Source organism: Mastomys coucha, unplaced genomic scaffold, assembly GCF_008632895.1.
Source record: "Mastomys coucha isolate ucsf_1 unplaced genomic scaffold, UCSF_Mcou_1 pScaffold17, whole genome shotgun sequence".
Classification (NCBI taxonomy): domain Eukaryota; kingdom Metazoa; phylum Chordata; class Mammalia; order Rodentia; family Muridae; genus Mastomys; species Mastomys coucha.
Genome location: NW_022196899.1, coordinates 21,349,225 through 21,371,660, shown reverse-complemented (window position 1 = coordinate 21,371,660; position 22,436 = coordinate 21,349,225). Strand labels below are relative to the sequence as shown.

Sequence of the window (22,436 nt, the reverse complement as noted above, 5' to 3'; positions counted from 1 at the left end):
CCCCTCCATCACTCTCCACCTTATTTTGGATATAGGATCTTTCTGAACCGATTTGGCTATGCTGGCTGGACAGCAAACCCAAGGGACCCTCTGGTGTCTGCTACCCCAGTGCTGGGACCACAGGTGAGCATGCTTGTCACTAGCCTTTTCTATTATTTCTTTCCCTACATGACTGCTAAGGTCCTCATGTTTGTGAACAACTACCTCACTAACTGCGCCATTCTCCCCAGCCCATCTCTGGTCCTGTTGACTAGCCACAGGCAAGCTCTATACTCTGGTTAGGACAGCCGAGCACAAGCTCGCACACGTCTAGGTGGAGGAACGACAGGAAGGGCACACTTCCTGAATGACAGGGGTTAACTAACAGGCACGCACACCTCTGATGGGAATACCAGCGCAGATGTCAGCATTAACATGATCTCTCGTCACTAGTGTAATAAACGCCAGGGACCTGTCTGCCCCAGCACCGAACTCCCTCTAAGACACAATCCTGTGGCTGATCTGGCCTTATTGGACTCTCTAGGGTGGTTGCTAGCTGTAAAATAGGTCTCATTAACACAGCCGAGCTTTCAGGGGTAGTTCAGAGGATGGAAAAAGAGACTCAGAAGAGTAGCCACACCAGGAAATGCATGTTGAGCGGCAGTTATTACTGCTATGACCAGTGCATTACTGCTCCTACTGTGACCGCTCCCATACTACTCCAGGACGCAGGAGCTCAAACTTCCTTTGGGCATGTGGTTTGTTAAACCGTGGGATTATACTACCTCAGTTTCTGGAGTCCCGGGAAGTTAGTTTTTATCGCCATTCTGAAAACAGGGAATTCCCGGGGGTGGATGGGATTACCCTGGCCCTTGCTGTTTGGTGTATGAACACAAGACCTACGCATGACAGTGTCTTGAGTAAGCAAGGTTAAGGTCAAGAAACCGGAGGTTAAGGACAGTAAAGGTAGAGAATGCAGAATTTACTAGTGTCTCTAAAATAAAGTCTGATAGGGTCACACACTGTGGCTCAAGAGCCTCCCAAACTTTGTACAGCAAAGACTATGGGGAGGAGAGTGATCTGAGATAGGAGTGGAATTCACTGATTAACTGGAAATGTGCTGGCAGACACACACCTCTCACAGCGCTGCTGCTCTCGGCTGCTCGTGTCCTCCCCCCCCCCCCCCCCCCCCCCCCCCGAGTCCTGTCCTGGTACCATTTGATTTTCAAAAGATTCCAGATGTGGGCCATGACCAAGTGTTCCATTTGCCCAGGGGCTATCCCCAACTTTGTCTCAGATTCACTCTAAGAGAAAAACTGGCATTGCATGCTTCCAGGTCATCAACTGGGGCATAACCTGCCTGATGGGCATGGGACATCTCCAGCACCGTGAATGGAAAGCCAATGTGGGATTAAAAAAAAAAAATTAACCAGCTCAAAGCTCAATTTGAGATATGGTGGCATAGAGCCACCCAAGGGCTGATATCTGCTGAACATGAGCCAAAGAAGTAGTAATGTAGGGGGTGCTAGACCAGTCTGTCAGGACGATGAGAACTGCCTGACTGCCGTAAGGTAGAAGTCTAGATGGCTCAGATAGTCCAGCCCTGGATTTTAGAGATTGAGCATCCTTCTTCATAGCCTTCATACTCCTTATGAAATATATTAATATATTAATTATATTAATATATATTAATTAATTAATTAATATATTAATATATTAATGAAAATATATTGCTTGTGTGTATATGCTCCGGGAAAGCCCCTAAATCTGGCTTGTAGGTGGTTTCCCACTTATAACATTCATTCTTATTTTGTTTATTTCTATTTTCAGCCAGAGATATGTTATCACCATGTGTCATTGCCAGGTGAAAAAGCTCAAGGCACATTGGAACAAGATGATTTTGCCAGGACACATAAACTAGGTGAGTTTGTACAGAGTTCATCCATACTCACTCAGCACAGATAAGCAACCAATGAGTGACATAGCCTTTATATTTTTCTTTAAAACCATCAGCTATCAATGATCACATTGATAAAGGCTCCCCTTTAAGATTGAAATTAATACCATGTACGTGGACACGGTGGCACAGACCTTTAATCCTAGCACCCAAGAGGCAGAGGCAGGAGGACCTGAATTTAAGGCCACCTTGGTCTCCATAGTGAATTCCAGGATAGCCAGGACTACACAGAGAGACCCTCTCTCAAGCCTCCCAGAAACATTTAATAATTAATAATTAGGCAACGCCACAGCCGTATGCAGTGGAAGCATACATATAGTACACACTTAAAGTACAGCAAAGCTAGAGCTGTAAAGTTGCCTGGCAGATCTGAGGTTAAGGGGTGTATCTGGGGAGGCGGGGGCAATAATGTACCTGCACTACCATCATAGGGGTGTAAAGTCCATGGTCATAATCTGAAACAGCTTGCAGCCTTCACTTTATAGCTTCAGATTCAGCATAGGATGGGAAATAATGAGATCCTTCAAGTTTAGCACCTTAAAGGCTGTGTGCATGCACGTGCACAAACACACACACACACATACACACACGTGCACATATACACACACATATACACACACACACATACACACACGTGCACATATACACACACATATACACACACACACATGCACATACACACACATGCACACACACATACACACACACGCACACAATCACATACACACATATACACACACACGCACACACACATGCACCCAATCACACACACACACACACATGCACACACACACACGCACACAATCACATGAACACAGGAGTACTTCTGTCTTCCTTTTCCCTCCATCTTTAAAAATACTTAAGAGAAAAAAAATAATAAAGCAGACGCTGACACGCACTGCCTGTCCCATTGGACAAAAAGAGAAGGGAATCGCAAAAGTAGACACATAGTAGCAGATAGTTGCATACTTTAAAACATTAGCTTAAGGATGCAATTAAATATACAAGGCGAAGAGAAGCCACAGATCCTAAGAAAGACACACTCTGAAACAGTGTCAAATGGAACTGGTCTTGCGTCAGATGCCTCCGGGGCAAATGAACAGAGAGGCGCAATTGCTCCCCTAGCTCTTTCACTCTAGGAAACTGAGGAAGCTATTCTCTTAATTTTATTGGCCTCATTTCTTTATTATTATTATTATTAACACTACTTTCATGTCTTGCACATCACACTCCAATTTTACAGACAAATTTCTTTTAGGGTGACCTCCTATTCTAGGGAGCTATTTTAAGTAAAAACAGCAACAAACCCAGGAGGAACGGGGTCCCCTCTGAGCCCACCCGGATGCTCCACCCGCACCAGTCATCCTGGAGGTATTTCACAGGACAGTCTTTGAAGGAAAAGTGACGTGACATCTGATCAGCTGGAACTCCGAGGAACAGGCCCCAGGGAAAACCATATCCAACAAATAGAGTGCAAGATGGGGCTTGCTAGAATATAACACACCACTTAGCTCAAAAACTAAAATAAAATCATCAAACATAGAACCAGAGTTCTCCCTAGCTGTACTGGGAGGACACAGAGAAAGTCATTACCAAAAAAAAAAAGGAAGTAAAAAATGCTTACAAACAAGTACAACCCTTTAAACTACGACTCCAGCAGGCGTACGCTCTTTCCTCTTGGCTCCATTTGACAGAAAAATATCTTAGTCAGAAAATGTAACCCCCTCCCCACCCCAGCCCCGTAGGACCAACGGAATCAAAAGTATTCTCTTTTTTTAACGCTGCAATAGCACAAGCCTTCTCCTATCCTCACCCCATCTCCCTGATGGCACAGAAAAAAAAATCTGACACAAAACAGAAAGTTTAAAGTATTACTAACCTGGGGCCCCTGGCAAAAAGCGGTGCTCCATTTTACTCTAAAGAATGAGTTCTTCCTATGAAGCTAATGTCCAAAGCAGTTGAAAGTCGAGATGGGGGGAAACTGGCTACCCTACAAATCCACATAAACAGGGGAAGCCGTCCTGCTCCCAAGCTCAGCTTTGGCAGGCTCCCTAAAAGCAATTCAAGTCGGTCAAGCCCACAGAGCACTTTAGCCTATAAGCTTCAATAATGAACTTGAAACCACGCCCCATATGCTAAATAGACACTCTGCCGTGAGAAAAGAAAAGCCACAGAGAGAATAGAGCTTGGCTTCAGTTTTTGCACTGGTTGCCCAAGAAAGCCAGAGCACACACTTAAACAAAGAGAACTGTCATTCACTTGTGTCCCCTAGACGCTGCACTAAAGGGGCTGATTCATGTTAAACAAGGGCAGTACAGTCTCCCCGTTGGGGCCATGAAATGACTTTTTATAAGTGTTGCCTAAGTTGGGGTGCTGATCCTGAAACATACAGCACTGAAATTTAAGACTGTATAGGAAGATGTACGGCATTATTGTTTCTGAGAGTCAAACTCATACTAATCGCTAGCTTTCCATTTTTACATAACATAGAACAAGCTTAAAACTTTATTACAAATGCTCAATTATTAATACAGGTCACAAGGAAAATGTGTCAAATAGCTTTCTAATGTCAGGTCTGACATGCCTATAAATCTATATCAGCTTTCTTTATATCAGTTCATCACTTAAGATATATTTGTAGGATAAAAAGATCCCCACTCCCCGCCCCACAGGGGCCAGGGTGATGGCTAAGCAAGAAAAGGCGCTTGCTGACAAACCTGATGGCCCGAGTTCAACCCCCAGGACCCAGAGGGTGAAGGAGAGATCTGGCTCCCGGGTGTCATCCTCTGACTTCCACATGAACACATACACTCAGACACATGTGTACTCACAAAAAAAATTATTTTCTTTCGAGACATAGTTTCTCTGTGTTATCAGCTTGGCTGTCCTGGAACTCACTCTGTAGACTAGGCTAGCCTTAAATTTACAGAGATCTACCAGCCTCTGGCTCCCTAGTGCTGGGATTAAAGTCATGTACCACCAAATCTCCTTAAAAAGATATTTTCAAGTGCATCATTATTGTCTTTTAATATCACATACCCTCGTTTCAAAATTATCAATCAAAAAATTAGTTTTCATTCTACATTAAAGTCATTGATAATCTTTTTCAAGTGACTAGGCTCTAAAACACAGTCAATATAGCAACATACGGTTCACTCGGCCTTTTAACATAATGTACTCAAAATAAATACAATTGTTCCCTACTTCTCAACCCTAGGAATAATGTTTCAAAGACTTGCTAGTTTTTATGTAAAGTACTAATTTATTTAAATCAGATCTACTTTAACATAATAACCTACATTTCCTCTATAGTGTAACACAGAATCAAACGGGGCAAGAAAAACCTGATTCATTCACTGCCAAGCAGAACTTAGATGGTGAAGCTAAGTTACTCCACACCTGTGACGCAGAAGGGATTTGCACATGCTAGCGCCACAGTGTCAGGCAGGAAAACCCAGAGACAACGCACATCTAACACCCACCTCTTCATCTCCCTAATCCAGGCCCAGGTCCAACAGTTTCTCCTGGAGATAAAAATCATGGAAGACAGGAGAATCCCAGTACTTGAGAGAAGAAAACCAGGCTGGAGCAAGTAACCAGAGGCTTTAAAAGTGCCAGTACCCCACCTGCTGGCAGAACCAGGAGATGCCTGGAATGTTCTAACAGACCTCAGGGGAAGGAGATGGCTTGGGGTTGGAAGAACAGGAAGAACCAGTTACTTCAACATTGACGGGCAGTTAAGAATCACTAAAATGTTCTCACCTACAAAAGTAGAATATTTCTGAAAAACATTGATCCCAGAAAGTAATTGAGCCTAAAGCCATCTCTTTTATGCGGCTCTAGTTTGCCAACATAAATCATAAAAACATGTGATTCGATTCCCAAGGAAGTCTCTAACTTGTAATATGTAGTTTTTTTTTTTTCTTCTCCTCCTGCGAGAAACCATGTTTCAAAGCACTAGCTCTGAAACACAGATATACAGATAGACCCCCAACTCAGCTAGGTGAGCGAGTGACAGCAGCACTTCACTCTATAAAGCTTCTTCTCCCTGGATGTGGTGACACATGCCTCACATTCCAGAAGCATTCCAGAGGGTGAGGCAGAGGTCAGCCTTGGTTACACAGTTAGACCCTGCAGTAAAAAAATAAACAAATAATCTATCTTTAGGATTTATCTTTGCGGTCAAAATTTATTTCCCTTTAAGCTTCAGGAGATAGCATGCTTGCCTGGTGCACACAAAACTCTGGATTTGATCTAGAGAAGCAGAGGGTGTGGTAGCTCATCTGTAATCCCAGTACTTGGGAGGGGCAGGCAGGAGGAGGGACCATGAACTCAAGGTCATTCTCAGCTATAAAGTATGATGTGAGCCTGGGCTATTTGAGATGTTGTCTCAAAAAGCTGAAAATATTCAGGCTGCAAAGACGGCCTAGGAAAATGCTTGCTGTGTAAGTTCGAATCCCAAGATCCCACATACAGCTGGACATGGCAGCACATGTGTATAATCATCTCAGCCTGACTCGCACAGAGACGTGGGAGGTGGAACACAAAGAATCCCAGATAGTTCAGGAGCCAAGAAGCCCGGCACGTGGCAGTTGTGTATGTGTGTGGGACAGGGGGACAGACAGAGCCTTTGCCTCAAGCTGTGTGGTGCGAGAAGATAAGAAACCCAACCCCGAGGTTGTCCTCTGACCTCCACAGGTGCCTCCAGGAATGTGCTTGCCTGTACTTACACAAAAGATGTCCTTTGGTGTCATGTAAGTTAATGTTTCTAAAATCAAAGCCCGAAGTCAACCTCAGTGAGCGTGATGAATATTTAAACCCCAGCAAAACGAAATTACGTTGGGATGCAGCTTTTAAAGATGCCCAAGCATTTAACTCAACAGTGCGGGTATTACTGAAGCTCCTGCTATGAGTCAGGTATGGATGCCAAGTGCATCACCATTATAAATTCACTTAAGCTTCATCTCCCTTCTACTATACCTGGCTAACACACGAAAGGAGAGCTATCCAGGAGTGACACAGGACTGACACAGTCACAGAGCTGCGGCTAAACTGAAGTAAGTCACTATTCCTAACCATGAGCTCTGACCCTAACCTCAGATGGAAAATAGCTGAGAGAAAACCATGTCCATACGAACATATCCGTTTCTTTCTTATCATTATCCCCTATGCAGCTAGAGTTAATGGGGTACAACTGCTGTCATGCTGTAAAACAGTCAAACTATAATGTATCAGCTCTCTAAATAGCGTACGTATTACACCATGGATCACAAGAAATCTTGCTTGAGGCCGGTTAAAGCCTATGGAAGACATGTAAGTTTCGGGCATATCATGTCATTTTATACAAAGGATGTATACAATCTAAATCCATATGTATCCAAGGTTGGTTGTACAATGGTTTCCACTGGCCACAGAGGGACACTGTACTGAACTGGCATGTGCCCTGCCAGATTCTGGAAAAGGTAAGCAGACCAGGACTGTCTGTGACAGTCCTCAGTGGACTCCAGAGAGGCAACACAGAACAGAGCTGGAAGTGACGGGGGAGGGAAGGTGTGCCCAGGCAGAGGACATGGGGTAGCACTGAGCATCCTTTGAGGAAGCATGCCCAGCCTGGGACACTGGCAGAACACACACGCCATGAGGAAGGTAGGAGGCCTCTGATTTCACCTCATGAAGCCTTGAGTGGGACTGGGAAGCATGGTGGAGAGGCGAGGAGGCAAAGAAGACAGAAGACGTCACGAAAAGACGGGAGTGTGGGGGTGTTCTTAAATGTTCAAGTTCGGAGCCCAGATAAAATCCAGTTGATAAAGCACTTGCCTAGTGATGTACAAAATCCTCGGTTCAGTCTCTAGCTCAGCATAAATCACGTGTAGTAGGACTAGCCTATAATCCCAGTGTGTCGGATATAGAAACAGGAGGATCAGAGGTTCAAAGTCATCTTCAGCTACTTGATGAATTCAAGGCCAGCCTAGGCTAGAGATCCTGTCTCAAAACAAAAACAAATAAATATGGGCGCTTCCAAACAAGATAGATCTACCTTAATAAATCTATATATTTATTAATTATAAATCTATAATAAATATACTTGCCACCAAGCCTAAAGCTGAATTTGAACCCTGGAACTCACATGGTTGAAGAAGAGAACCAAGCAAATTCTGCAGCCTGTCCTCTCACCTCCACACACATGGTAGCATACACATGCATACATACAATGCTGGATGAATGACTGTAATAAGAAATAAGGGTGAGACACTTGCCACACAAGCATGAAGATGAGCGTTACAGTCCCCAGAACTCGGGATGCAGTAGTGCATATCTGCAATCCCAATGCTCTCATGGGGCAGACAAGAAGTACAGTCAGGAAAACCCCTAGACGTTCTGGGCCACCTAGCCAGCCTGGCATATGCAGAGGTGAAAAACAAGAAACTCTGCCCTCTCAAACAAGGTGGCAGATGAGGGTAACAGCCAAGGCTCTCCCCTAGCCTCCACCCAGGTGAATCTCTGTACACGCAGAACATACACATACACTCCTACACATCGAGGAAGAGAAAATAACAAGCAAGTTAATGGACATAAAATACAACAAAAGTAAAATGCTCATTTATATTCCAGTTCCAAAGCATCCAGTGCCCTCTTCTGGCCTCTGGGCACCCACATGGTGCACAGACATACAGGCAAAATACCCATACACATGAAAATAGACAGACAGACAGACAGACAGACAGACAGACAGACAAGGCTGTACAGGGAGTTGGGCTGGGAAGATGCCTCAGTAATTAAAAGTGCTTCCTGCTCTTCCACAAGATTTGAGCTTGTTTCTGACCATCTACACCAGGTGGCTCATGGCTCCTAAGCCTTCCTTCTCCACACAGCACAAACACCACACATACACACACACACACTACACACACACACATACACACACACACCTAAAAAATTTTTAAAACTTAGAAGTCTCCAGAGGTACGCCTGACAGCACATCATCAATAGCTCCCTCACGAATATAGATTTGACCTGAGAGTTGGCTCAGTGAAGGTGCCTGCCATCAAGCTGACTACCTGAGGTCTATCCCAGGAAGGAAGGAAAGAACTGAATTCCACAGCTTTACTCTGACTTTCACATGGGTGCCATGAGCAAATGGATGGATGGATAGATAGATAGATAGATAGATAGATAGATAGATAGATAGATAGATAGATAGATGATAGATAGATAGATAAACTCAATTTCTTAATTTAAAAAGAACTGCCTTTCCTATGGCTTGTTATTAATAGAAGTCAAAGATGACCTTGTAGCATGTCACAATTGTTACTAATATCTAAGAGTACCACTCCCATAGATCCTAAGTTCAGATTAGTAGTGATCATTAGACCTACCACCTTGACAGCACTGTGCACTTTAAACAAGAGGGTCCCACAGGATTACAATATTCATTTGTTGTCATATCTATGACTCTCAGTTATTGATTTTCTTTATAATTTTATACATTTAATTTTACATGGTAAAGATCATTCTCCAGAGAGGGGTTATTAAGTCTGTTAGAATATGGGAGGTCCCCACGGCATACAGAAAGTGGAGGATATCTGATGTCTGGGGTGAGTGGCTCAGCTGGCAGAGAGAGAGCACCTGCTTAGCATGTCTGGGGTCCGGTTCAATCCCCAGCAAGACATAAACAAGGTTGGGTAACGCATGCTACCCGTACTCTAGAGACAGAGACAGGAGGGCCAACAGGTTAAGGTCAGCCATGTGTGACAGGGCACAGCTTCAATCCCAGCACTTGAGGGACAGGCAGGCAGATCTCTGGAATTCTAGGGCAGCCAGGGATATAAAGAGAAATTTTATCTCAGAAAAAAAAAAAACGTTTAAAGTCATCCTTAGCTAAATACTAAATTCAAAGAGGCTAGCCTTACATGAGACTCTACCTTAAAAATAAAAAACTGAATACTGAAAAAAAGAAAGAAGAAGTCATAAGAAGATTCTTAGGAATGGCATTCAGAAAAGGAAACCCAGGGTAACATGTGTAAAGGTGCTTGCCTGGAAGCCTGGCGGTCTGAGCTTGATCCTCAGGACCCATGAAAACATGGATGGACAGAACTAGCTCCGCATAGTTGTCCTCGGACCTCTCCACCTGTATGCCATGACGTGGTCTCCCCACAATAATAAAACAGAAAGCAAAAAGAGAAAACTCTACTGTAACTATGAGCCTGGGTTCGGTTGCAGAGTTCAAAACCAGCATTCATCCTTCTTTGACATAAACAACATCCCTCCACGTGTACCTGCTCCCGGCGACTCAGACTTGAAGGCAGGCAACTCAGCCCGTGTGGACCTCAGCAGAAGCTGCCCCGTAAGACAATACCATTCTCTGACTCCCACGCTGAGCCAGACCCAGTTGGCTTGAGGTAACTGCTACCCACCCAGTGGATCTTCAGCCATGAGTACAGGACAGCCCATCCTCGTCACCACCCCAGTCACCACCCAGTGAGGGTAGAGCCTAGTGACCACCCCACCCTTCCCTCAGGCTCTGTTCACAGTCACAGCCCTTCTGGCTGTCAGCGTGTGAATTATGAGTGTACAGTATACACCTGTTGAAATTTTCTATCACTCATAACCCAGACAGAAGCCTCTGCTCTAGCGATTAGTTTGGAATTAGATGGACAAGCTGGCATGCGGCTTTGTTCTCCGCCTTCTGTGCTTGCCAACTGCCATTGGCTATTTGATCTGTGACTCGTGTTGCCAGGATGACCTGAAAGGACAATGGCACTCATTGTTGCCATGTCTAGGCCTGGTCTACAGCAGCTGTCAGGGTTCCTCCCATTTGTTGACTTTATTTTGCGTCTCTTACTTTTATAGGCTTATGTCCTTAACTACTGCAAATTACTTTGAAATCTAGTCTAACCCCCGAAAATGTAACCTCATTTTGAGAGGTTATACCACAAAATTGAAAGTACAGGTGTTTAAAACTCTCTAAAGTATATATGTTTAGGATTTTTAAAAAAAAAAAAAAAAAATGTTGTATTTTTAATCTATGGGCATGTGTACGTGTTTGAAAGTGCTTGTGTTTGCAAATGCCTGAGGAGAGCCTGACAGATCCTCTGGAACTGGAGTTACGAGTGGTTGTGAGCTGCCATGTGGGTATTGGGAACCCAGCTCTGGTTCTCTCAGAGAACAGCAAGTGGTCTCTCTCCAGCCTGTTTAATATCTCTACGTTATTTTGGTTTTACACAAAACAATATAAATTTCAAGCAAATTTTGTCTCAAGTTTGACTGCCTAACAAGTCATTGAGTTCACAGGCTGCTCACCTTCTATGATGTATACTTTTTTTTTTTCAATCATGATAATTTAGCTTTAATCATAGAGAAACCTATGAGTTAAAAAAAAAAAAGTTGAAGGGGCTTAGCAATGTAGCTCACTTGGTAGGGTCCTTACAAAGCCTGCATAAAGCACCAGCCTTGATCACCTTATCTCATACACTAGTCTTGGTGGCACACACCTCTCATCCTAGCACTTTAGAGGAGGAGGGAGGAGAATCAGGAGTTTAAGGTTTCATCACTGGACTCCCGGACCAGAAGAGCTGTACTCTCCCGCTGTTGACCTGAACGCAATCCCCCCATGGCTATACAGGAAGGAAGAGAGTGTAACACCCAGGTCCTGCCTCTCTGGAAGAAGGAACTCAATGGGCAACAAGCCCAGAGTAATTTCCCTTCTCACCCAGAATACTTCCTTCCTTCCCTACACGATTTAAGTACGAGATTCCCGTTGCCCCTCGGTGCTTCCTTTGCTGTAATTAGACATCATTCCCAAGGCAACTTACAGAAGAAAGAGGTTCTTAAGGGATTACAGTTCCAGGAGGTTAGTTAGGATCCATGATCATCATGGCAGGCAACGTGACAGCAGGCACGCAGGCACGCAGGCACGGTGTTGGAGTGGTAGCTGGGAGTTTACATCTTGGTCTACAAGCATGAGGCAGAGAGATGGCCAGGAAGGGCATGGATCGTTGAAATCTTAGAACTCACTCCAGTGACACACCTTCTTCATCAGGGCCATGCCTCCCAGTCCTTTCCAAACAGTTCCACTCGCTGGGCACCCAGTTTCAAACCTACGAGCCTATGGGAGTCATTCTCAACTAACCCTCCTCACCGAGTATCAGATAACCTACAATTTGTCATGATCTTGCCTTCTAACAAAACCAAGGTGAAATTGAAAATGCTGAGAGAGTCAAAGTACATTTAGTGCCCCCAAAACTAGGGCTTAGGGACCAGCCCCAGTTGGTAGACTGTTTGCCGACCATGAGCAAAGTCTTGCGTTTGGTCTCCAGCACCACTCAAATGAAGCATCCATGAAATCCCAGCGCAGGATTATCAGAACTTCAAGGTCACGCTGGCTACCCAGTAAGTTGGTCGCCAGCCTGAACTATATAAGATGTGTCTCAAAAATGAACGGCAGTCAGGAGACCTACCTCAAAAGGAAGCTAGAGGGATGGCATCATAGCTTATAAACTGTTCACTCATAATTTAATGTATAATATATTCTGTCACAAAATGAGCAGTGTGGTAGTAGCAATATGATAGCACACATGTCGCATTATACACACCATATGTAATGAGTTAAACACTCGGTATCTTATTTTCCACTCATGTGCGGCCAACATGGTAGGTACTGTCACTAACTTCACTTCTCAGGTGAAGAAAACGAAGCCTGAACTGTGGAACTGACCAGGGTCAATTATTCAATACTTGTTCATTTAACACACACTATGATGTGGGCCTTGTTATCAGAAGTAATGATACAATGCACAAAGCCCATGCCTTCTGGGAGATACTACTCTATTAGGGAAATCAGACTACCTAACATTAAAAATTAAAATCAGCTATAGCTGAGGACGTAGCTCAGTGGTAGTGTTTGCAGAGCATGCTCGTGAACCTGGGGTTTGATTCCCAGTACTGGAAAGATAACAGATGAAAGACATAAACGTAAAAGCAGTGCTGGGAAGACCAGAGCAGGGGAATCAGGGAAGTCAGGACGGTGGAGGGGAGGGGTGACCCCGAGGAGCAGTGACACACTCTGGAGGTGAGTGCTCAGGGGAGGCCTCTCTGGGAACTGCCACTCCAGAGAGACTTTAAAGGAGGAGGGTAAAAAGCCATGTGTCTCAGGATGCTTTTTATTACTGTGATTAAAAACACTGTCCAAAAACAACTTGGGGGATGAAAAGTTTATTTAGCTTATAGGTACAATCCGTTATCAGAGAAGCCGAGACAGGAACCCGGAGGCCATGGAGCCAAACAGCAATGGAGGGGTCCTGACTGTAAGTCAGGCTCACCTGAAGACGCTGCCAAATCCAGGAGTCTGAAAGGTTTATACTAAGATGTCAGGGAGGACACTTGGGAAGGACCTGGTTAGCTTACTCATAGAGTGAGTTCTGCTCTGAAGAACAGAGGGACGGATGGGGCTGTGGCTCAGCTGGTAGAGGGCTTTGCCACGCATACACGAAGCCCCGGGCTCAGTCCCAGCACCATAGAAACTATCTACCAGATTTAGTGCTGCACACCAGCATCAGCAGCACCTGAGAGGGTGTAGGCATGAAGGTCAGGAATTTGAGACCATGCTCAATTCCATAGTGAATTCAAAGCCAGCCTGCAGCACCTGAGCCAATGTCTTAAATAAAGGGGAAGTAGAGGGGACACAAGATTAAAGGGCTATTTTTTTTTTATTTTTATTTTTTAAGTGAAACATTAATTAGTAATTAGACATGTTTATGGGGTACAGTGTGACATTTCTAAGTAAGTTTACAACCAGTCACGATCAGATCAGGATAAATACCAAAACACCACCTCAGACCTTTAGAATTAGTTTGCATTGGGAACTTTGAAACTCCTACATTAGTAATGGATGCCAACCCTAATTATCCTGCTGGGCTACATATAGAATATAGCATTAACCTTCCCACTAAATGCATCCTGGTACCTGCTAGCTAGCCTGTTGTCCCTCCCAACACTGCTCCTAGGCTCAGAGAAGCACTATTCTCCTTTTTATGGCAGGATATTGATGTTTTAGCTTCCTCATATAAATAAATAAATAGAAATAGCAGGTTTCTTTCTGTGCCTAGCTTATTTCAGTAAGCATGATGCACAGGGAACTCTTGAGAGAGGATACTATGGAATATATGAATAATAAAAACAGTCTAATACATGAAGGGTGTCTAAGGATGCTGGGTGTTGGAGGATGCAGAGTTCTGAATAGGCAGAAGCAGAGGGTATACTGGGTAAGATAGATGTGACTCAGGAAAATACGCAGTTCGTTATTTTAAAGACCTGGGCTGATGGGAACAACATGACAGCTGCATACAGGAGGATTAGATCATGAGGAGACAGTCTCATTCTTTCTGACTATGTAGGTTCTCCTTGACATATAAGATCTTTAGCCTAGGGACGCAGAAGGGAATGTAGGTTTGGGGGAAGAAACAGAGATACGCAGGAAGACAAGACAATAGACTCTCTGGGGACTCTGCTATGGCTGCCAGCACTCGGAGTAGGCAAAGGAGGGGTAGGGGGGCAACGACCAACTAAGTGCACACTGGCAGAGCTGTGTATAGTGTTCTCCATGTACACTCAGCTGCTGGGGAAGTGTGCCGAGCCATGCGATCTTGATTTTAACATGGTTGGGGTTTGCTGAACAGCCTGATGGGAGGAGAGGCAGAGAGAATAACCACAAGGGTGAGGGTTAATTTAATCTTTTAAATGTATTCTCCCGCCCCCATCTCTTTCTCTGTCTCTGTCTGCCTCTGTCTGTCTCTCTGCATCTCTCTCTCTCTCTCTCTCTCTCTCTCTCTCTCTCTCTCTCTCTCTCTCTCTCTCTCTCTCTCTGTGTGTGTGTGTGTGTGTGTGTGTGTGTGTGTGTGTGTGTGTCCTCACAGAGGACAACTTGTAGGAGTTCCCTCTCCTTCTACCATGTGGGTCTCAGTGTCAAACACAGGTTATCAGGCTTAGCAGCAAGCCCCTTTACGCATTGAGCCACCTCAGCAAGCCCTCAATTTAACTTTAAACAAAGACATGGTTCGTCCGTGCCTGGCTGAATGAATACAAGCAAATCTGTGAACCCACAAAGCTAAAGAAAAGACCCAGGCCCGCAGTCTTCCTGAAGCGAGGAGGAGCCACATCAGGAGACAGGACTCAGATCCTACATTACAGAGTCCTGTTTGCTAAGTAGTCAAATAACACAGAAGGTCAGAGAACGCTGAAGTGCAAAGGATGCTGTGGGGTTACTAACTCCAAACTAGAGATCAGGTCTTTTATGTATGTATATATGCATACATATATAATAGACTCAGGGAAATACATCAATCTGATGAGGTTTCCACTGAAAAAGAACCATAGGAAGATTCCTGCTGACTCTCACGCAAGCCAGGCTCTCACGGACGATCTTCCATTTACACAGTTCGAACCACGTCCCCTGAGCCTCAGCATGATGTCAAAGCCAAATGTCTTCAATAGTAACCGGCCTTCCAGTTTTGAGTTTGGATCTTCTCCTAGATTTGTGACAAATCATCTCTAGTGACTTTGGACAGTGGCAGCGCTCCTAGGTTTTTTGTCAGTTATATGATCTGAGTACAGTGTCCTGTGTGACTTGGTAGAGTAGCTATATTCATGCATTTTAGGGGTGTGTGTATGAGTGTGTTTGTGTATACAGGTACACATGTGTGCAGGTATAGTGTGTGTACAGGTGCAGAGATCACCTTTGGGTATTGTGCCTCAGAGGATGCCCACCATCTTGGTTTGTTGTTGTTACTCTTGTTGTTGCTGCTGTAGTCAATTGTTGCTGGGGAATTTTTTGTTTGTTTGTTTTGGTTTTGTTTTGTTTTGTTGTTTGTTTGTTTGTTTTTTGGAGACTAGCTGTAGCTCTGGTTATCCTGGAATTTGATATGTCAACCAGGTTGGTCTTGAACTCAGAGATTCGCCTGCCTCTGCCTTCTAAGTGCTGGGGCTATAGGCATGTGCCAGCACGCCCTGCTGGAAGAGATCCTCTTAATCAATCTGATTGTTTCCATCAGATTGGCCAGGGGGTGTACCTCCTGTGTATTGCAAGTACACATGTTTGTATGCTCATGCAGAGGCCACTGGAAAACACTCAGTGTCCTCCTCTATCACACTCCACCTCACTGGAAGTTGAGGAACATTTGTAAGTCTTCAGCACACACATGGCTCATACTAATGGCTTCCATTGATAAGTTATCACCATTTTCACCCTTCCAGTTTCTGTTGTCCGTGCCTCAGTCTTGCATCCAGCCCATGTCTGATGTAGATGTGGGTCCTATCCTAGGAAAGATGGCTAACCTGAGCATTCTGCTCTCCCACCTCTGGCTTCCTCTGAGGCTCAAAACTTTGTCTTGCAGAAGTTTCCATGAATAGTCACTGGGCCTGCCAGGAGGGTCAGGCTTCATTCGGGTTCCTCAACACAGGCATCTGGGTTTCTATGCTGGAACATCCATCTACACTGGCTTGTTTTCTTCCCTCCTTTGCCCTTGGCAATGTCTCTATTGTCCTTGTGAAATAAATGCCTGGGTGCCCCCAAGTGGCCAATACTTCTATTCTACTCCTACTTCAAGATCTGATTATACACAAAACAAAAACCAAACCAAACCAACCTCTTGATCAGCTAAAGTCACTCAGTTAGGATCTCAGGAGACTAAGGCCTAGGACTCTAAGACCCCTGACCAGCTGAACTCACTCAGTTAGGATCTCAGGAAACTAGGAGGTTTGACACTGGGTCCCTGGTAACCCATTTACCCACTTCTAGATACAAATCAGAACCAAATACAAAGCCGGTATTCTGAATCGGCTCCAGGGTCGTCTGTCTGCGCTCCAGGAGACCCTGTCTCAAACAAACAGAGACAACATAAAATCCAATAGGAAATCTACAAAAAACTAATGTAACACAGCAGATAATGTGGTTGAAATGTTTTTTAAAAAAAAAAGCCGGGTGGTGGTGGTACGCGCCTTTAATCCCAGCACTTGGGAGGTGGAGGCAAGCGGATTTCTGAGTTCGAGGCCAGCCTGGTCTCCAGAGTGAGTTCCAGGACAGCCAGGGCTACACAGAGAAACCTTGTCTTGAAAAACCAAAAAAAAAAAAGCTCTTCACATCTCTTAAAATGAAAATACTTCATTTAACCAGGAAAATACTTCAGGGATTCTGAAGGAACAAAGGGCTCTGCTAGCTGCCAAGGGTGGCCCATCAAGCCTGGCTTGAGAAGCCAGAGGAGACCATTTACCAAAGATTCATCGAGCTGCTTTGACTACTCCTGTCTTGTTTAAGCTTAATTTTCGGCTGTTGACTAAGAGTGTGGCACAGGCCTGTCATCCCACTGCTTTCAAGGTTGAGACAGGAAGATTGGGAGTTCAAGGCCAGCCTGGGGTGCAAATTGAGATCTGTCTAAATCAACCAATAATAGTTACAATCATAGATTTTTTTTAAAAAAAAATGTTTGTTAGCAGAAAGATTAATTTGTATCTTTGTTTAGTGTTTCGTTTTTTGAGGCAAGCTCTTACCCTATAGCTAAGCCTAGCCTAGAACTTACTATGCAGCCCCAACTGCCTTCCAACCCGTCGAAACTCCCCTACCTTAGCCTCTCCAATGCTGAGGTAACAGGCATGAGCTACCATGCCTGTCTCTGAGTCTGTTAATGAACTCTTTACTCTAACACCTGATGAATACCTACTGTGTGCTAGGAATTCAGTAGACACTAAAGGTTCAAGGTCGCATAATAAATGGACCTCACAAAGTTGGAGGACCGTTGGAGGAGGTGGCCTCCATGGTCTAACAAACAAAATTGTGCTCCAGGAGCAGTTCCAGAAGAGAGAAGAAATTACTCATCCTGCATGACAGTATGCATCAGGTAGGGCTCTACCAAGGTATGAGATGCTTATCCCATCTTCAGAGAGGAAGTACATATCCTACTGCATGAGCCCCAGAGCAGGAGAGCACGGGCCAAGTTCTAACACCAAAAAATGCCAAGAGAGGAAGAGAAAGGAAGGGGGAGAGAGAGGGAGGGGGAGGAAAAAGCAGACTGGGATCTCACAAGGAGCATAGAAGGGTTTACTCTAATCTGAGATACAGGCAGGCCACCTACCCTGTACATCTGGAGACAGAGACGAAGCAGCACTGTATGAGATAAGAGCTCACAGGCCAATGATCCTAGTGAGCAATCAGTGCAGAGGAAAGGCTTAGCGGGGTAGAAAGGGCAGGGAATAAGGAGAGTCTCACTGAGGCAAGGAGGAGCTGGCCAGAGGCGTGAAAGCAGTGTATGTTGTGGTGCTCGCAGGAAGAGACTAGAAGAAGTGAATCAGCAGGCCCAGGCAGGCCAGCCAGTGCAAGTGAATGCGCACACTGGAGAGAGCTGGGGAAGAAAGAGCCCTGAGGGAAGGCCTGGGCTAGCCAAAGCAGGAAGGCAAAGGCCATAGGAAAGATGACCCAAGGGATGGTCTGTACACTGTACACTGGAGAGACTTAGAATAACGTAAGCTCGCAGGGAGGACGGAATCCCTGGGAAAGGGTTCAGAGCTGCCGCGGTTTGAACGTGAAACCTTCTCCCTAGGCGTGTGTGTGTGTGTGTGTGTGTGTGTGTGTGTGTGTGTGTGTGTGCGTGTGTGTGTGTTTGAACTCTTGGTCTCTGCGTGCTGGAGCTTTGGGAAGGTTGTGGAACTCTTAGGAGGTGGAGTTTCACTGGAGGAAGTGTATAACCTCGGGTGTTTTCTAGCCCAGCCTGACATCCAGTCCACTCTCTGCTTCCTGGCTGCAGATGCAGTGTGACCGATCACACATACGGGTCCGCTGCCGTGCTGCCCTCCCATGATGGTCTGGATCCCTTCGAACTAAATGGAAAGGAATCCTTTCTCCTTTAGGCAGGCAGCTTTTGGTCAGACGGCTTCCCGCAACAATAAAAACGCCTAATATAACGCTCGGAAGGTGAGGCACTGCGCAGGAAGTCCAGTGAAAGACATGCATGAAGAGAAGGACTTCCAAGCCACGAGCGAGGCGGGGCTCCCTTCGGAAGTGTTTTCTTAGAAAGTAAGCCACAAGGCCTTTGGTAGGGAAGAGGCATGGAGGCTCACCGTTGCTTCCTGTGTGCCTGGTCCTGGTCTGAGCTCTGGAAGTATGAAACGGAACAGGTAAGTCCCCGGCTTCTCTGAAGATTACAGAGATCAGGAGTTCAAGGGCAGCCTCCATGACATAACCTGGGCTAGATGAGACTCCGAGGAAGTCCAACAGAAGTGTTAACCTAGGGTAACCAAGCCATGAGGAGGAGCAAGGCAGTAAGTAGTGGGTAGCACCCCTCCCCCCTCCACGGCCTCTGCTCGGCTTCCTACTTTGAGTTCCTGCCCTGACTTCCCTCAGCGTCAGAGTGTGGCCTGAGAATTAAAAGTTAAAATACCACCCCCAAAATAACTTCTAACATTCAGCAGAGAAAAAAATAAAATTAAAAAAAATGAGACAGAGGGCTGGCGAGATGGCTCAGCGGGTAAGAGCACTGACTGCTCTTCTGAAGATCCTGAGTTCAAATCCCAGCAACCACATGGTGGCTCACAACCACCCGTAATGAGATCTGACGCCCTCTTCTGGTGCGTCCTGAAGACAGCTACAGTGTACTTATTTATAATAATAAAGAAATCTTTGGGCCTGAGCTAGCAGGGATGGAGCGAGTGGAGCCAACTGGGACCAACCAGAGTGAGTGGGGTTGGCCAGAGCAAACAGAGGTCCTAAATTCAATTCTCGACAACCAAATGAAGGCTCACAATTATCTGTACAACTACAGTGTATACTCATATACATAAAATAAATAAATAAATATTTTTTTAAAAACTGAGACAGAGACACGGCTCAGTACTGATAGATACTATGCAAGCCTAGTGACTCAAATCCAATGACCAGAAGCTGTCTAAAGATGGAAGGGAAGACCCAGCTCCCACGAGCTGGCCACCACACCCACACCAAGGTATGCTATACACACACAGACATTTTTTTTATCTCATATGTTTTTAAATATTTGCTTGTTTACTTATTTATTCATTACTGTGTCTGAAATCGTGCCCGTTGGCAAACCCCACTCCACTCCCACTATCTTTAGCTTCATACAGAGGTGTAGGAACCACCGAGAGGTCAAAGGACTCTCAGCGGTGGGGCAAGCAAGGCAGCCGCAGCTGCAGCAGCCACACCCAGAGCAGGGCAGATATCTGCTTCAGATGCAGGGCTGGGAAGGCATCCAGGATGAGCACTGCCTACGTGGAATCTAGAGTGAGTGCCGGTGCGAGCACAGGACGGTGGGCCTCCTTCAGCTGTGTCTCACTGCTTACTACAGCATTCTGGGCTCTCCCTCCCCAGAGACCACGTGCACCTCCTGGAAGAGCTTAGCAACGGATGGGATGTCTGCCATAAAAACATCCCCAGCACACTCTCAATTCTTTATTATGGCTCCTTCTTCCCACTTATCTCCTGCAGATCATAGATATGGCACGCTGCCCACAGGGCATGCCTGAATTGGGCGGCTTCATATCCCCTGAGAATAATGAAGATGCTATCCGTCATTGAAGGGCTGGGTAAATGGGTCAGTGGGTGATGCACTCGCTTTGCAAGCAAGAGGACCTAAGTTTGGATTTCCAGCACCTTATATTAAAAAATGGGCTTGGTGATATATGTGTATTACCGGGAATGGACACGCGAGAGGCTGTTCTGAAGTAGTACATGTGCCTACGTATAATCCCAGCATTTGGGGGCAGAGGTGGAAGATCCGGGTATTCAAGACCAGCCCGAGGTATTCACAAAGTTCAAGGCCAGTTCAGGCCCCTTGAAACCCTGCATGCCTTTAACCCCGGCACTCAGGAGTTTGAGGCAGGCGAATCTCCATGAGTTTGAAGCCAACACAGTCTACATAGAGTGTTCCAAACCAGTCAAAGCTACATAGTGAGACCCTATCTCAAACAATACAAAATGAAACAAAACAAACCATTTCTCATGAATACCAGAGGACCTCCTTCCGGTCTCTCCACCACCGGACCACAAAGTTTCTGAGAGTCTCACCTGACTGGGACCAAGAGTGTCCATCACTGAGCTTGCACTAAGCAAAGGACAAGAACTATTTGCTGTAAGGATAAAGGGAGCCTTCTCTGAGAACGGCCTTGGAAGGGAGAATCAACCCTACTGTGGCAAAGAAAAATCCCACAATAAAGGAACATCTCTGTTTGAAACAAACACTGCAACTCGTTACTTATGTCTGTTTTCCAGAATTTAAATCTGGGGGTGAGATGGCTCAGCAGGTCCAGGCACCTGAAGCCCAGTGCCAAGCCAGAGGAGCTGAGTTCCATCTTGCAGACCCACGTGGTAGAGAAGACTCAATAGACCCTACAAATTGTTCTCTCCACCCTGTGGGTACTGTGGCACATGCACATCACTGCAGGCCACATGGAGGAGTAGAGAGTGGCCTCCACCACAGTAAGAGTAGTTGTCCACCACTCCGTGTATGCTATGGCACACAGGTGCATCACAAAAAAAAAAACAAAAAAAACAAAAAAAACAAATAAGTAAAAATGCAATATAAAAAAGGAGCTTACAGGGCTGGGCACTGTGGCCCACGCCATTAACCAGAATGTGGGAAACAGTAGCAGGTGTATCTCTGGTGTGAGTTCAAGGCCAGCTTGGATGCCATGATGGGATTTGTAGATTCCGTTGAGGGTCAACAGGAAGCTTCCCCTTAACAGGACTGTAGTTATCCACTGAAAGTCTCTTAGGAACTTCATACTTCAGTAACTCCATGCCTCTGCCTCTCTGCCTCTCTCTCTCTCTCTCTCTCTCTGCCCCTCTCTCTCTGCCTCTCTGCCTCTGCTCATGGTGGCTCGGTTTGTACTACCTGTTTCTGATGAGTAAGCTATATCCCTGGAATAAGCTCCTAAATACCTGTAATTTACTAACTCCACGTGTCTGGCAAACTTAGCTAGTTTCTGAGGAGCAGTTTTTTTCTGGTGAGAGGACGCAGAGGAAGGGCTTCACGGTGTGGATCCATCCAGAGAGTCACCAACGGTATCCTTTTACAAGGCATCTTTCTGAGGATGTAGCGATAATGGCCAGCCTTTGAAAATGAGGTTCATAATAACTAAGAAGTGCCGAGTGTGGCTAGGTGTAGTGGCTGAGGGGACTAAGTTCCAGCTACGAAGTGTGCCTGCGAGGGCTTGGACGACAGGTAGGTCCTTCTCAGAGAGCCATCTCTCCCTTTCCTTCACTCTCTGCACACAATGTGAATAGGACATGCCACACACCTTCTCTGACAAAGGCCACAACTTAGAGATGTCACAATGGATTGCTACAGAGATGCAGGAGGCACCTTGGAACTCGTCTACCTGCACCTAACCCACTTTTGCAAGAAAGGTAAAGCGCTACCTCTGTGAAGGCTGCCTCTCTGCCCCTCTGCCCCTCTGCCCCTCTACCTCTCTGTCTCTCTGCCTCTCTGCCTCTCTGCCT

The 22,436-nt window shown here is 45.5% G+C and overlaps 1 protein-coding gene across 3 annotated transcripts in view; it reads right to left on the bottom strand.

Moving 5' to 3' along the window:
• The window catches only part of Pld1 (phospholipase D1), a 208,772-nt gene that overhangs the window by 157,022 nt on the left and 29,314 nt on the right, over nt 1–22,436 (bottom strand). The window contains exon 1 of one of the 3 annotated variants that reach the window (XM_031376478.1): nt 3,816–4,006. The exons of the other annotated variants lie outside the window; for them this stretch is intronic. The gene's annotated coding sequence lies outside the window, so the exon portion shown is untranslated. Of the gene's footprint in view, nt 1–3,815; nt 4,007–22,436 lie in introns of those variants that run through there. 3 annotated transcript variants of the gene reach the window in all.